The following is a 16,727-nucleotide window of genomic DNA, read 5'->3' as shown; positions in this document are numbered from 1 at the left end:
AGGATAACTAGGATGCTGCTGGTAGAGTAGCTAGCTAGCTTACATAGCTGTACCGACTAGCTAGGATAACTAGGATGCTGCTGGTAGAGTAGCTAGCTAGCTTACCTAGCTGTACCGACTAGCTAGGATAACTAGGATGCTGCTGGTATAGTAGCTAGCTAGCTTACCTAGCAGTACTGACTAGCTAGGATAACTAGGATGCTGCTGGTATAGTAGCTAGCTAGCTTACCCAGCTGTTCCGACTAGCTAGGATAACTAGGATGCTGCTGGTAGAGTAGCGAACTAGCTTACCTAGCTGTTCCAACTAGCTAGGATAACTAGGATGCTGCTGGTAGAGTAGCTAGCTAGCTTACCTAGCTGTACCGACTAGCTAGGATAACTAGGATGCTGCTGGTAGAGTAGCTAGCTAGCTTACATAGCTGTACCGACTAGCTAGGATAACTAGGATGCTGCTGGTAGAGTAGCTAGCTAGCTTACCTAGCTGTACCGACTAGCTAGGATAACTAGGATGCTGCTGGTATAGTAGCTAGCTAGCTTACCTAGCAGTTCTGACTAGCTAGGATAACTAGGATGCTGCTGGTATAGTAGCTAGCTAGCTTACCCAGCTGTTCCGACTAGCTAGGATAACTAGGATGCTGCTGGTAGAGTAGCTAGCTAGCTTACCCAGCTGTACCGACTAGCTAGGATAACTAGGATGCTGCTGGTAGGGTAGCTAGCTAGCTAGCTTACCCAGCTGTACCGACTAGCTTGGATAACTAGGATGCTGCTGGTAGAGATGCTAGCTAGCTTACCTAGCTGTACCAACTAGCTTGGATAACTAGGATGCTGCTGGTAGAGTAGCTAGCTAGCTTACCCAGCTGTACCGACTAGCTAGGATAACTAGGATGCTGCTGGTAGAGTAGCTAGCTAGCTTACCTAGCTGTACCGACTAGCTAGGATAACTAGGATGCTGCTGGTATAGTAGCTAGCTAGCTTACCTAGCTGTACCGACAAGCTAGGATAACTAGGATGCTGCTGGTAGAGTAGCTAGCTAGCTTACCTAGCTGTACCGACTAGCTAGGATAACTAGGATGCTGCTGGTAGAGTAGCTAGCTAGCTTACCTAGCTGTAACGACTAGCTAGGATAAATAGGATGCTGCTGGTAGAGTAGCTAGCTAGCTTACCTAGCTGTAACGACTAGCTAGGATAACTAGGATGCTGCTGGTAGAGTAGCTAGTTAGCTTACCCAGCTGTTCTAACTAGCTAGGATAACTAGGATGCTGCTGGTAGAGTAGCTAGCTAGCTTACCCAGCTGTACCGACTAGCTAGGATAACTAGGATGCTGCTGGTAGAGTAGCTAGCTAGCTTACCCAGCTGTACCGACTAGCTAGGATAACTAGGATGCTGCTGGTAGAGTAGCTAGCTAGCTAGCTTACCCAGCTGTACCGACTAGCTTGGATAACTAGGATGCTGCTGGTAGAGTAGCTAGTTAGCTTACCCAGCTGTTCCAACTAGCTAGGATAACTAGGATGCTGCTGGTAGAGTAGCTAGCTAGCTTACCTAGCTGTACTAACTAGCTAGGATAACTAGGATGCTGCTGGTAGAGTAGCTAGCTAGCTTACCCAGCTGTACCGACTAGCTAGGATAACTAGGATGCTGCTGGTAGGGTAGCTAGCTAGCTAGCTTACCCAGCTGTACCTACTAGCTTGGATAACTAGGATGCTGCTGGTAGAGATGCTAGCTAGCTTACCTAGCTGTACCGACTAGCTAGGATAACTAGGATGCTGCTGGTAGAGTAGCTAGCTAGCTTACCTAGCTGTACCGACTAGCTAGGATAACTAGGATGCTGCTGGTAGAGTAGCTAGCTAGCTTACCTAGCTTTACCGACTAGCTTGGCTAGCTAGCAGGACGTTCGTCTGTCGTTTGTCTCGATGATGATGACGAATCCGGTGAACCACAAAATGAAACAAGGATAGAGAGTGAAAAGGATCTGGCTACACTCATCCTGTCCCTGACCGTAAAGCAAAAAGCTAATTGAACAATAAAGTTTGGCGTTTCAACACTGTAACAAACTCCATCGTTATTCCCCAAAATTTACCTTAGTCCACTCTGCGCGTAACCGGACAATATTCTTGGTGCCACACCGGACGTGGACTCGGACAGTTCCAGAACGCGGACTTGAGCAGTGCAACACAATCAACTAAGCCCAGTCTTTACAGTGGGTTACATTAGTAATATTCATTTTTTATTATTATGTTAAACAAACGTTCCACTTTTTTTATAACAATATTTTGAGATCTAGGCCCATATCCACAAAGCGTCTCAGAGTAGAGAAGTGGTCGTATAAGTGCTGAGAATAAAGACATTTGACACTTCGGGGAATAAATTAAAGCTATGCATGAAATCTCTAGTCCCACCTAGTCAGCAGATATTTAGAACACCTCGTGAGCTGTCCTAAGTAGTTAAGAGTTAACAGCAGGTGTCTTGATAATACTATAGAACAATGCAGTGAGTCAGTGGTTCCTGAGCCACATGTAAATGCTTTGTAGTAGTTAAAATAATGTTTTGATATTTGATATGATCAATCCATAAATAATATATGTCCTGTCCTTTTGGCAATGATTTATGTATAATACTTATGTATAACAAGTGATACCATGTATGTCTCCAAAGCATTTTGTCTTCATTTTGGCAGATTAATTTATGCTAATTTCCCAAGATTAACTCAGGTTTTCGCCCAGCGATTAAGGAGTTGGAGCTGTGGCAGGAGTTGGACCTGTGGTCCAAAGGTGGCTGGTTTATATCCCGGGCCGGGCGCTGGAAAAAACGTGAGGAATTGATCTGACCCCTGGAGGTCTGCTGGGATCACATCCTCAAAACATTCACCTTTCATTGATCAGAACTCTAGAGGTTCTTCTTCACTGAACCCCAAAATATATATCACTTTTAGTGGTTCCATATATTAAGGAAGTGATAGAAGCCTTTTTGGTTCTATAAGGAACCTTCTTTTCTAAGAGTGTAAAATTAACACGTTTTTCTTTTGATTATTTAATTATCCACATCATGTTATTTCAAGTTCTCCCTTGGGAGCACAACATCACATTGTTAAAAAAATTATCCTAAATTTGGCATGGCTATAAATTGGGCAATTGAAGACATCTAGGGCGTAATCTGTGTTCGATGAAAATGAACATTGTATGCAACGTTGCAGGCAACATTATTGGCAAGGGACTTGATGCCTACTATGCCAAAGCTATTTAGAGTTGTTAAACGGGTGTGAAGAGTGTGTTGATATAACGGGAATATTGTCAAAATTCTTCTTGTAACAACGATCAGAATTGGTAAAGAAAATATGCATTCCATTATATTAGGCAATAATTAAGAGTAGGCAAAGTGGTCGTGTCATGTGAAAATTCTATCAAATGTGTTACATTGCAACGAGTACAGTCAGGGTGCCGTGGAGCCCCTGCAGTACCTCCACAGACCCCGGATTGAGAACCCCTGCAGTACCTCCACAGACCCCGGATTGAGAACCCCTGATTTAGCAGATGCTCTTATCCAGAGAGATTTACAGTAACTGCATTCATCTTAAGATAGCTATTTATTTTGGAAATAAAGTTAATAAATTCTTCATAAAATTGTCATCTTACCTCTTAGCTTTGGTGTCATGTCCCCCAGAGAGATGCATTTTAGAGGCAGGGCCCCCCTCCTCTCTCTCCCCAGAGAGACTCATTTTAGAGCACTGACCCCTAAACAGAGATCCAACATGTTGATTGTGGTTAACACAGTGACAACTAAACAGAGATCCAGCATGTTGGTTGTGGTTAACACAGGGACAACTAAACAGAGATCCAGCATGTTGGTTGTGGTTAACACAGTGACAACTAAACAGAGATCCAGCATGTTGGTTGTGGTTAACACAGTGACAACTAAACAGAGATCCAACATGTTGGTTGTGGTTAACACAGTGACAACTTAACAGAGATCCAGCATGTTGGTTGTGGTTAACACAGTGACAACTAAACAGAGATCCAGCATGTTGGTTGTGGTTAACACAGTGACAACTAAACAGAGATCCAGCATGTTGGTTGTGGTCAACACAGGGACAACTAAACAGAGATCCAGCATGTTGGTTGTGGTTAACACAGTGACAACTAAACAGAGATCCAGCATGTTGGTTGTGGTTAACACAGTGACAACTAAACAGAGATCCAGCATGTTGGTTGTGGTTAACACAGTGACAACTAAACAGAGATCCAACATGTTGGTTGTGGTTAACACAGTGACAACTAAACAGAGATCCAGCATGTTGATTGTAGTTAACACAGTGACAACTAAACAGAGATCCAGCATGTTGGTTGTGGTTAACACAGTGACAACTAAACAGAGATCCAGCATGTTGGTTGTGGTTAACACAGTGACAACTAAACAGAGATCCAGCATGTTGGTTGTGGTTAACACAGTGACAACTAAACAGAGATCCAGCATGTTGGTTGTGGTCAACACAGGGACAACTAAACAGAGATCCAGCATGTTGGTTGTGGTTAACACAGTGACAACTAAACAGAGATCCAGCATGTTGGTTGTGGTTAACACAGTGACAACTAAACAGAGATCCAGCATGTTGGTTGTGATTAACACAGTGACAACTAAACAGAGATCCAGCATGTTGGTTGTGGTTAACACAGTGACAACTAAACAGAGATCCAGCATGTTGGTTGTGGTTAACACAGTGACAACTAAACAGAGATCCAGCATGTTGGTTGTGGTTAACACAGTGACAACTAAACAGAGATCCAGCATGTTGGTTAACACAGTGACAACTAAACAGAGATCCAGCATGTTGGTTGTGGTTAACACAGTGACAACTAAACAGAGATCCAACATGTTGGTTGTGGTTAACACAGTGACTAATTCTTGAATGTCAATTGTTCTCATTCATTCATTATCTCTTTGAGAAATATATTTTTAACAACTTTCTCTTTTACTTCTCTACATTCATGAAGAAAAAGATGTACTATTTACTCCATACATTTTCCCTGACACCCAAAAGTACTCGTTACATGTTGAATGCTTAGCAGGACAGAAAACGGTCCAATTTGAACACTTATCAAGAGAACATCCCTACTGCCTCTGATCTGGAGGACTAACTAAACAGAGAACATCCCTGGTCATCCCTACTGCCTCTGATCTGGAGGACTAACTAAACAGAGAACATCCCTGGTCATCCCTACTGCGGACTCACTAAACAGAGAACATCCCTGGTCATCCCTACTGCCTCTGATCTGGAGGACTCACTAAACAGAGAACATCCCTGGTCATCCCTACTGCCTCTGATCTGGAGGACTCACTAAACAGAGAACATCCCTGGTCATCCCTACTGTCTCTGATCTGGAGGACTCACTAAACAGAGAACATCCCTGGTCATCCCTACTGCCTCTGATCTGAAGGACTCACTAAACAGAGAACATCCCTGGTCATCCCTGCCTCTGATCTGGAGGACTCACTAAACACAAATGCTTCATTTTTAAATGATGTCTGAGTGTTGGAGTGTGACCCTGGCTATCCGTAAATTAAAATAACAAGAAAATTGTGCCGTCTGGTTTGCTTAATAAAAGGAATTTTAAATGATCACTACTTTACGTTTACTTTTGATGCTTAAGTATATTTTAGCAATTACATTTACTTTTGATACTTAATTATATTTGAAACCAAATACTTTGACTTTTACTGAAGAAGTATTTTACTGGGTGACTTTCACTTTTAATTGAGTCATTTTCTATTAAGGTATCTTTACTTTTACTCCAGTATGAGAATTGAGTACTTTTTCCACCACTGTTCTAACGTTCTAGAGACATATGAGCCACAGTTTCAACAGACATTTTGTAACTGCGTAGGCTACAAAGTTACTTTCAGTTTCATATAAGGAAATAATGTAACGGTCACTGGGTGAATTCGTTTTGCATTGCCCGGCTCCCCGCGTGAGCAGAGTTTACGCATTTTAGACCATTCCATTGTTCCTTAAAATAAAACTCCACTCACCTGTAGCACCGGGCCATGCAAAACGAACTTCCCACTGTCGCAGGGCACTGAGACGCAGAGTTCTAAACCCAGAAGCGTTTCTTCAAGACATCTCTCTTACATTATTTTAGCTAAACATATAATTTACTCGAAACCAAGTTTAGCTTTGTTTTTTCCTCCAAAATGTGAGTTACTTTAGGACTTTAATAATTGTTTACAGGCCTACAAACCCAAAAGGTTTTAATTTGAGAATGTTCATTTGTTGGCTTCAAATATTAAATTGTCTTAAAATATTTGATGATTAGTTGAATCAGGTGTGTAAGTGCTGGTAAGAACAAAAGGATTGAGAAACCCTGAGATAAACATAAAACCATATAATGTAAAAGCTCCTCCACCATCTTTACCAGACGTTTTACTGATAACATGTAGACCTACTGATTAGTTTCCACTTTGAAAACTGCTGTCTGTCAGCAACTCAGCTCAAGTAGCAGTTCTACTAACTAGTAACATCTCATTACAGATATTCATTATCTTACTCTGTCCTTTAGAATGAATTATTGTTCAGAAATACTTACTTATTTGTCAGTAATCTCCATATAGCGTCTTCTGCTCTGTCGTCTCAAAATGGATCCTGAACAAAAGAACAACTTTACTTTCTGTTTCAATCAGCCGTCTCCCCACCCTGAAAATAAAGTGTTTTATTGGTATCTTCCACTAGATGGCAGTAAACACCTGCTGTAACTACACTTTACAACAGCATTCCTTATTCATAAAGGCAGTGTCTCAAAGGAGGAGTGCTGAATCAGGATCAGGTCCCCCTGTCCATGTAATCTGATTCATTATGATCTAGGATCAGGTCCCTCCTCTCCATGTAATCTGATTCATTATGATATAGGATCAGGTCCCCCCTCTCCATGTAATCTGATTCATTATGATCTAGGATCAGGTCCCCCCTCTCCATGTAATCTGATTCATTATGATCTAGGATCAGGTCCCCCCTCTCCATGTAATCTGATTCATTATGATCTAGGATCAGGTCCTCCTCTCCATGTAATCTGATTCATTATGATCTAGGATCAGGTCCCCCCTCTCCATGTAATCTGATTCATTATGATCTAGGATCAGGTCCTCCTCTCCATGTAATCTGATTCATTATGATCTAGGATCAGGTCCCCCTCTCTCCATGTAATCTGATTCATTATGATCTAGGATCAGGTCCCTCCTCTCCATGTAGTCTGATTCATTATGATCTAGGATCAGGTCCCCCTCTCTCCATGTAATCTGATTCATTATGATCTAGGATCAGGTCCTCCTCTCTCCATGTAATCTGATTCATTATGATCTAGGATCAGGTCCCCCCTCTCCATGTAATCTGATTCATTATGATCTAGGATCAGGTCCCCCCTCTCCATGTAATCTGATTCATTATGATCTAGGATCAGGTCCCTCCTCTCCATGTAATCTGATTCATTATGATCTAGGATCAGGTCCCTCCTCTCCATGTAATCTGATTCATTATGATCTAGGATCAGGTCCTCCTCTCTCCATGTAATCTGATTCATTATGATCTAGGATCAGGTCCCCTCCTCTCCATGTAATCTGATTCATTATGATCTAGGATCAGGTCCCCCTCTCCATGTAATCTGATTCATTATAATCTAGGATCAGGTCCTCCTCTCCATGTAATCTGATTCATTATGATATAGGATCAGGTCCTCCTCTCCATATAATCTGATTCATTATGATCTAGGATCAGGCCCCCCCTCTCCATGTAATCTGATTCATTATGATCTAGGATCAGGTCCCCCCCTCTCCATGTAATCTGATTCATTATGATATAGGATCAGGTCCCTCCTCTCCATGAAATCTGATTCATTATGATCTAGGATCAGGTCCCCCCTCTCCATGTAATCTGATTCATTATGATCTAGGATCAGGTCCCCCTCTCCATGTAACCTGATTCATTATGATCTAGGATCAGGTCCTCCTCTCCATGTAATCTGATTCATTATGATCTAGGATCAGGTCAGCGGGCCTGCTAGTGATAGTGGTGGAGTCAGCACCGCCACACGTGGAGATGTATCCACTCAGTCCAGTAGACCTGCTAGTGAATGTGGTGGAGCCAGCACCTCCACACGTGGAGATGTATCCACTCAGTCCAGTAGACCTGCTAGTGATAGTGGTGGAGATGTATCCACTCAGTCCAGTAGGCCTGCTAGTGATAGTGGTGGAGATGTATCCACTCAGTCCAGTAGACCTGCTAGTGATAGTGGTGGAGATGTAGCCACTCAGTCCAGTAGGCCTGCTAGTGATAGTGGTGGAGATGTATCCACTCAGTCCAGTAGACCTGCTAGTGATAGTGGTGGAGATGTATCCACTCAGTCCAGTAGACCTGCTAGTGATAGTGGTGGATATGTATCCACTCAGTCCAGTAGACATGCTAGTGATAGTGGTGGAGCCAGCACCTCCACACGTGGAGATGTATCCACTCAGTCCAGTAGACCTGCTAGTGATAGTGGTGGAGATGTATCCACTCAGTCCAGTAGACCTGCTAGTGATAGTGGTGGAGCCAGCACCTCCACACGTGGAGATGTATCCACTCAGTCCAGTAGACCTGCTAGTGATAGTGGTGGAGATGTATCCACTCAGTCCAGTAGACCTGCTAGTGATAGTGGTGGAGCCAGTACCCACTCAGTCCAGTAGGCCTGCTAGTGATAGTGGTGGAGCCAGCACCTCCACACGTGGAGATGTATCCACTCAGTCAAGTAGACATGCTAGTGATAGTGGTGGAGCCAGCACCTCCACACGTGGAGATGTATCCACTCAGTCCAGTAGGCCTGCTAGTGATAGTGGTGGAGATGTATCCACTCAGTCCAGTAGACCTGCTAGTGATAGTGGTGGAGCCAGTACCTCCACACATGGAGATGTATCCACTCAGTCCAGTAGGCCTGCTAGTGATAGTGGTGGAGATGTATCCACTCAGTCCAGTAGACCTGCTAGTGATAGTGGTGGAGATGTATCCACTCAGTCCAGTAGACCTGCTAGTGATAGTGGTGGAGATGTATCCACTCAGTCCAGTAGACCTGCTAGTGATAGTGGTGGGGATGTAACCACTCAGTCCAGTAGACCTGCTAGTGATAGTGGTGGGGATGTATCCACTCAGTCCAGTAGACCTGCTAGTGATAGTGGTGGAGATGTATCCACTCAGTCCAGTAGACCTGCTAGTGATAGTGGTGGAGCCAGTACCTCCACACATGGAGATGTATCCACTCAGTCCAGTAGACCTGCTAGTGATAGTGGTGGAGATGTGTCCAGTCAGTCCAGTAGACCTGCTAGTGATAGTGGTGGAGCCAGTACCTCCACACATGGACATGTATCCACTCAGTCCAGTAGGCCTGCTGGTGATAGTGGTGGAGATGTATCCACTCAGTCCAGTAGACCTGCTAGTGATAGTGGTGGAGCCAGTACCTCCACACGTGGAGATGTATCCACTCAGTCCAGTAGGCCTGCTAGTGATAGTGGTGGAGATGTATCCACTCAGTCCAGTAGACCTGCTAGTGATAGTGGTGGAGCCAGTACCTCCACACATGGAGATGTATCCACTCAGTCCAGTAGGCCTGCTAGTGATAGTGGTGGAGATGTATCCACTCAGTCCAGTAGACCTGCTAGTGATAGTGGTGGAGATGTATCCACTCAGTCCAGTAGACCTGCTAGTGATAGTGGTGGAGATGTATCCACTCAGTCCAGTAGACCTGCTAGTGATAGTGGTGGGGATGTATCCACTCAGTCCAGTAGACCTGCTAGTGATAGTGGTGGGGATGTATCCACTCAGTCCAGTAGACCTGCTAGTGATAGTGGTGGAGATGTATCCACTCAGTCCAGTAGACCTGCTAGTGATAGTGGTGGAGATGTGTCCAGTCAGTCCAGTAGACCTGCTCGTGATAGTGGTGGAGATGTGTCCAGTCAGTCCAGTAGACCTGCTAGTGATAGTGGTGGAGATGTATCCACTCAGTCCAGTAGACCTGCTAGTGATAGTGGTGGAGATGTATCCACTCAGTCCAGTAGACCTGCTAGTGATAGTGGTGGAGATGTGTCCAGTCAGTCCAGTAGACCTGCTAGTGATAGTGGTGGAGATGTATCCACTCAGTCCAGTTGGCCTGCTAGTGATAGTGGTGGAGATGTATCCACTCAGTCCAGTAGGCCTGCTAGTGATAGTGGTGGAGATGTATCCACTCAGTCCAGTAGGCCTGCTAGTGATAGTGGTGGAGATGTATCCACTCAGTCCAGTAGACCTGCTAGTGATAGTGGTGGAGATGTATCCACTCAGTCCAGTAGACCTGCTAGTGATAGTGGTGGAGATGTCTCCACTCAGTCCAGTAGACCTGCTAGTGATAGTGGTGGAGATGTATCCACTCAGTCCAGTAGACCTGCTAGTGATAGTGGTGGAGATGTATCCACTCAGTCCAGTAGACCTGCTAGTGATAGTGGTGGAGATGTATCCACTCAGTCCAGTAGACCTGCTAGTGATAGTGGTGGAGATGTATCCACTCAGTCCAGTAGACCTGCTAGTGATAGTGGTGGAGATGTATCCACTCAGTCCAGTAGACCTACTCCATGACCCACAGCAACGCAGTCTTCTATGGACCAGTTTATTCCAAAGTCTATGTCTTTAGCAAAACAAGGCCACATTGATATTGCATTGGCTAAAATGATTGCCACCGATTTCCAGCCATTTTAGATTGTGGAGGTTTTAGAAATTATAGCAATAATGTAAATCCAATGTACACAATTCCAAGCAGGAAAACCCTTTCAAAATCACTTTTCCACAAATGTACGAGAGCACACAGGCTTCAGTGTGGAAAAGAGTCTAAAAAGCTACTGCAGTTTGCCTTACCACTGACTGCTGGACATCAAGGGTAACCACTTCTTACATGTCGGGTACATGTCACTTCATTGAAGATTTTTTCGATGTCTAGCTGTCTTCTGGACTGCTTTGAGTTCAGCGACAGACACACCCAGAGAACTTGGCAGAGGAACTGTTGAGAGTGGCCAGAGAAGGACAAGTAGATGGAAAAGTGGTCTGTTGTGTTAGCGACAATGCAGCTAACATAACCAAAGCCATGAAAATGTTTAATAAATTGACCCATCATCCATGTCTTGCCCATACAATCAACCTGATTGTAAGAGATGCTCTGAAGGTGATGAAGCCTACTGTGGACAAAGTGAAAGCAGCTGTGGAATACTTCCACAGGAGCACAGTAGGTGCTGAAAAACTAAAGTCTACACAACGCCAGATGGGGATGCATGAGCTGAGGCCTAAACAAGACTGCACTACAAGGTGGAATTCAACATTTTATATGTTGAAGCGGTTTCTTGAGTCAAAGGATGCCATCATCTCTACCCTGGGCATTGTCAATGCACCTGTTGATGCTCTGACCCAAGAGGAATGGGAGGTGGTGGAGGAGGTGTGCAGTCCTGGAGCAGGTCACTGTGGAGATCAGTGGAGTGAGGTACAGTAAGCAGTTATTACTGCATCATTATTTAATCCAGTATTATATATGTATATGAGCAGTAGATGAGAATGTAGTATCAGTAGACTAAACATGAAGCTGAACTAATAAGTTACTGTTCTCTCTTTTCAGCTATGTGACCACCTCAACAATGATACTCCTGTGTAAGGGTCTGCAGCGAATCACAGCCAGACGCCAGAGAGAAGCAAATTTAATGTGACCGAGTTGATGGACACCCTATGTTCATCAATGGACAGAAAGTTCCACAGAATGGAATATAATCACGTGCTATCAGAAACCGCTGCACTTGACCCCAGGTTTAAGAAGTTAGCCTTCAGTGATGCCATAGCGATTGATGAGGCTCTTCAAAGAATAACCTCCGCAGCAGGGAGGGACAGCCCCAGCAGTCAGCTGGCTCAGGCACCAGGGCATCAGGAAGAAGAGGGATCAGATGGAGGGACAGCCCCAGCAGTCAGCTGGCTCAGGCACCAGGGCATCAGGAAGAAGAGGGATCAGATGGAGCAGAAGCACCAGCAGTAGTGTCACAAACGTCTGCTGTTTGGATGCTGTTTGACGAGAGAGCAACTGGGGATGCAGCACGAAGGAATCCCTCAGCAGATGCCATAATGGAGGTCCGATCCTATTTGGAGGAGCCCCTCCTGCAGATCCTCTGAGCTGGTGGAAGAACAAGGCCTCTGTCTGCCCACGGCTTACTAAAGTCATGACAGGGAGACTCTGCATAGTGGCCACATCCGTTCCCTCTGAGAGGGTCTTCTCAAAAACAGGACAAATAATTACTGAGAGAAGAAACCGCATCAGCCCCTCGACAGTGAGGCAGCTTGCATTTCTGAATGCAAATCTCTCATAAAAGCAAAATATGGTCAGCATTGCTGTGTGCTGCTGGTTGTAACATGGTAATAAAGAAGAGAGAGAAAAGAGGGACCAGTTTAATGTTTTGGGATGCTGCAGTTTTGCACATTGTTATTTATTTTTCTTTGATATGGTTAAATATTCTATTATTATGTTGTTCAGGTTGTATTCATTTTCAATGGTTAGATTTATATGCACTTTGTTTATATACATTAAAAAGTTATACTTTAAATGCACATGTGTAATAGCATCCTTATGTTTTACATTTATTTCAAATTGTGGGATGCTGCAGTTTGGCAAATTGTTATTTATTTTTCTTTGATATGATGCAATATTCTATTATGTTGTTCAGGTTGTATTTATTTTGAATGGTTAGATTTATATGCACTTTGTTTATATACATTAAAAGTTATACTTTAAATGCAAATGTTTAAGAGCATTCTTTTTCATAACAAACAAAATGCATTTTTAAATACATTGTGGTTAAGGTAGAGTATGATTTCATTTAATAATTTAATTAGAATTGTTTTAACACCAATCATAGTCAAACACGTCACCACCCATTTATATAACAATAGTTATATAACAACAGTATCCAGCGGGTGGGGCTAACAGTCAGTTGCATGTGACAGCAGTAACTCATGACATTGTACTGAATCATGCTTCAGTTTTTATATTATAGTCCTTCTTCAAGACATCTCTTTTACATTATTTTAGATAAACATATAATTTACTAGAAACCAGGTTTAGCTGTGTTTTTTTCATCAAATATGAATTCTAGTAGGCCTTTAATAATTGTAAACAGGCCTTCAAACCCAAAAGGTTTTCATTTGAGAATGTTCATTTGTATGCCTCAAATATTAAACTGTTTTAAAATATTTGATGATTAGTTGAATCAGGTGTGTAAGTGCTGGTCAGAACAACAGGATGAGAAACCCTGAGATAAACATAAAACCATATAATGTAAAAGCTCCTCCGCCATCTTTACCAGACGTTTTACTGATAACATGTAGACCTACTGATTAGTTTCCACTTTGAAAACTGCTGTCTGTCAGCAACTCAGCTCAAGTAGCAGTTCTACTAACTAGTAACATCTCATTACAGATATTCATTATCTTACTCTGTCCTTTAGAATGAATTATTGTTCAGAAATACTTACTTATTTGTCAGTAATCTCCATATAGCGTCTTCTGCTCTGTCGTCTCAAAATGGATTCTGTACAAAAGAACAACTTTACTTTCTGTTTCACTCAGCCGTCTCCCCACCCTGATAATAGAGTGTTTTATTGGTATCTTCCACTAGATGGCAGTAAACACCTGCTGTAACTACAATTTACAACAGCATTCCTTAATCATAAAGGCAGTGTCCCAGAGGAGGAGTGCTGATATGGTATCAGGTCCTCCTCTCCATGTACTCTGATTCATTATGATCTAAGATCAGGTCCCTCCTCTCCATGTAATCTGATTCAATGTGATCTAGGATCAGGTCCCCCCTCTCCATGTAATCTGATTCATTATGATCTAGGATCAGGTCCCCCCTCTCCATGTAATCTGATTCATTATGATCTAAGATCAGGTCCCCCCTCTCCATGTAATCTGATTCATTATGATCTAGGATCAGGTCCTCCTCTCCATGTAATCTGATTCACTATGATCTATGATCAGGTCCCCCCTCTCCATGTAATCTGATTCATTATGATCTAAGATCAGGTCCCCCCTCTCCATGTAATCTGATTCATTATGATCTAGGATCAGGTCCTCCTCTCCATGTAATCTGATTCATTATGACATAGGATCAGGTCCCCCATCTCCATGTAATCTAATTCAATGTGATCTAGGATCAGGTCCCAATCTCCATGTAATCTGATTCATTATGATCTAGGATCAGGTACCCCTCTCCATGTAATCTGATTCATTGTGATCTAGGATCAGGTCCCCCCTCTCCATGTAATCTGATTCATTATGATCTAGGATCAGGTCCCACCTCTCCATGTAATATGATCCATTATGATCTAGGATCAGGTCCCCCCTCCCCATGTAATCTGATTCATTATGATCTAGGATCAGGTCCCCCGTCTTCATGTAATCTGATTCACTATGATCTATGATCAGGTCCTCCTCTCCATGTAATCTGATTCATTATAATCTAGGATCAGGTCCCCCCTCTCCATGTAATCTCATTCATTATGATCTAGGATCAGGTCCCTCTCTCCATGTAATCTGATTCATTGTGATCTAGGATCAGGTCCCTCCTCTCCATGTAATCTGATTCATTATGATCTAGGATCAGGTACCCCTCTCCATGTAATCTGATTCATTGTGATCTAGGATCAGGTCCCCCCTCTCCATGTAATCTGATTCATTATGATCTAGGATCAGGTCCCCCCTCTCCATGTAATCTGATTCATTATGATCTAGGATCAGGTCCCCCCTCTCCATGTAATCTGATTCATTATGATCTAGGATCAGGTCCCCCCTCTCCATGTAATCTGATTCATTATGATCTAGGATCAGGTTCCCCCTCTCCATGTAATCTGATTCATTATGATCTAGGATCAGGTCCCCCCTCTCCATGTAATCTGATTCATTATGATCTAGGATCAGGTCCCCCTCTCCATGTAATCTGATTCAATGTGATCTAGGATCAGGTCCGTCCTCTCCATGTAATCTGATTCATTATGATCTAGGATCAGGTCCCCCCTCTCCATGTAATCTGATTCATTATGATCTAGGATCAGGTCCGTCCTCTCCATGTAATCTGATTCATTATGATCTAGGATCAGGTCCCCCCTCTCCATGTAATCTAATTCATGATGATCTAGGATAAGGTCCCTCCTCTCCATGTAATCTGATTCATTATGATCTAGGATCAGGTTCCCCCTCTCCATGTAATCTGATTCATTATGATCTAGGATCAGGTCCCCCACTCCATGTAATCTAATACATTATGATCTAAAATACTTAACTGATCCTAGATCAGCTGTCCTACTCTTTATGAATACTGTCACAGAATCAATTAGTATCATTCATTGAACTGCTTTGCCATGAACAGATCTGTGAGGTCTTAACTTAAAGGTTCTATATTGACCTTATGGTCATTTTAATGGGGTTGAACATCCATCCCATCAGATTGTGTAAAGGATTTTATGAGTTCAGAAAAACAGTGACTTGGAAGCATCTCTCTGACCTCACCCTGCTGAAACACACTCAAGTAAAGACCACATAGCTACAGTTATATGCTTTTCTGTTTTTATACACTTTTACAGCCAATGTATGGACAGGTATCCATATGAATCAGTACAATATACAAACTAGTAAGCCACCTCCCAATAAGGGGTCAGCAATATCAAGCATGCAGCACTAAACAGACAGACATCTCAGGCAACAAAATCTCACACTCAATACCTGCAAATATTTACAAAAAGTATTGTAGCAGATTTTATTTTGACTTCATGAGAAAAGACCCACATTTTTGGGTGAAATTAACAGAAGCCTTTGCAACAACAATCTAAAATAAGTTTTGCTAGCGTTATGAATATACAGTGTCTTTATTAATATATATGTTTTAATTGTAGTTGTATGCCTATATGTACAGTTTTTTTTAACACTTGTTAACAACCACACACTTTTAATGGGGGTGGCAGGTAGCCTAGTTGTTAGAGTATTGGGCTAGTAACTGAAATGTTGCTGCATCGAATCTCCAAGCTGACAAGGTAAAATTCGGTTGTTCTGCCCCTGAACAAGGCAGGTTACCCACTGTTCCCCGGTAGGCCATCACAGGGGCGGAAATGCCGGGGGGGACGGGGGGGACACAACCCCCCCATCCTGGGAAAAATATGATTTGTCCCCCCCAATATATCACTGAAACATAACTATGTAATTTAAATAATATTAATAATATGCAATGAAAGCAATTGTGCTGATTATAGACACTTAATAGCTTGTTCTTAAGTTTCAAAAGATTGCGACCCCCCCCCACCCTTTGCCTCACAATGGTTTGATCCACTGCCAGTTCCTTAGCTTGCGAGGTAACGTAGAGGTCGTATCTACTGTCTGAAAGGCACTCAATACACGTAACTGACGTGAGGTTAATCCAGTCAATCGCGCACACACACTAGCTGAATATGCAGAGCTAGCGCGCAAATATTAACTATTAAGCTAGCTAGTACCTATTCCATGTATGTGGCGTCGTCAAAGATGGAATCTTTGCTATCGTCAATTTATTCCAAGATCAGCATGCATGTAAGTTAGTGCTTCAAAGTCCCTGTGATAAGGTTAGCGATAAACTGAACAGAACTTCACTCTCTTCTACCATTGTTTTAAATATATTTAATGGTCTCGTTGCAAA

General features: G+C 42.9%; 1 long non-coding RNA gene across 2 annotated transcripts in view; it reads right to left on the bottom strand.

Moving 5' to 3' along the window:
- The window catches only part of LOC123740277 (uncharacterized), a 17,374-nt gene extending 3,751 nt beyond the window's left edge, over positions 1-13,623 (bottom strand). For both annotated transcript variants that reach the window (XR_014391336.1, XR_014391335.1), the window contains exons 1-4: positions 13,540-13,623; positions 10,895-11,036; positions 6,576-6,631; positions 3,630-3,728 (exon numbers count right to left, since the gene is read on the bottom strand). This is a non-coding gene — a long non-coding RNA (uncharacterized LOC123740277). The remainder of the gene's footprint in view (positions 1-3,629; positions 3,729-6,575; positions 6,632-10,894; positions 11,037-13,539) is intronic.
- Positions 13,624-16,727: the final 3,104 nt, after the last annotated feature.

Source organism: Salmo salar, unplaced genomic scaffold, assembly GCF_965601325.2.
Source record: "Salmo salar unplaced genomic scaffold, fSalSal1 ptg000357l, whole genome shotgun sequence".
Taxonomy (NCBI): domain Eukaryota; kingdom Metazoa; phylum Chordata; class Actinopteri; order Salmoniformes; family Salmonidae; genus Salmo; species Salmo salar.
The sequence above is the reverse complement of the archived record's forward strand: the minus strand, read 5'-3'. Positions and strand labels throughout refer to the sequence as shown.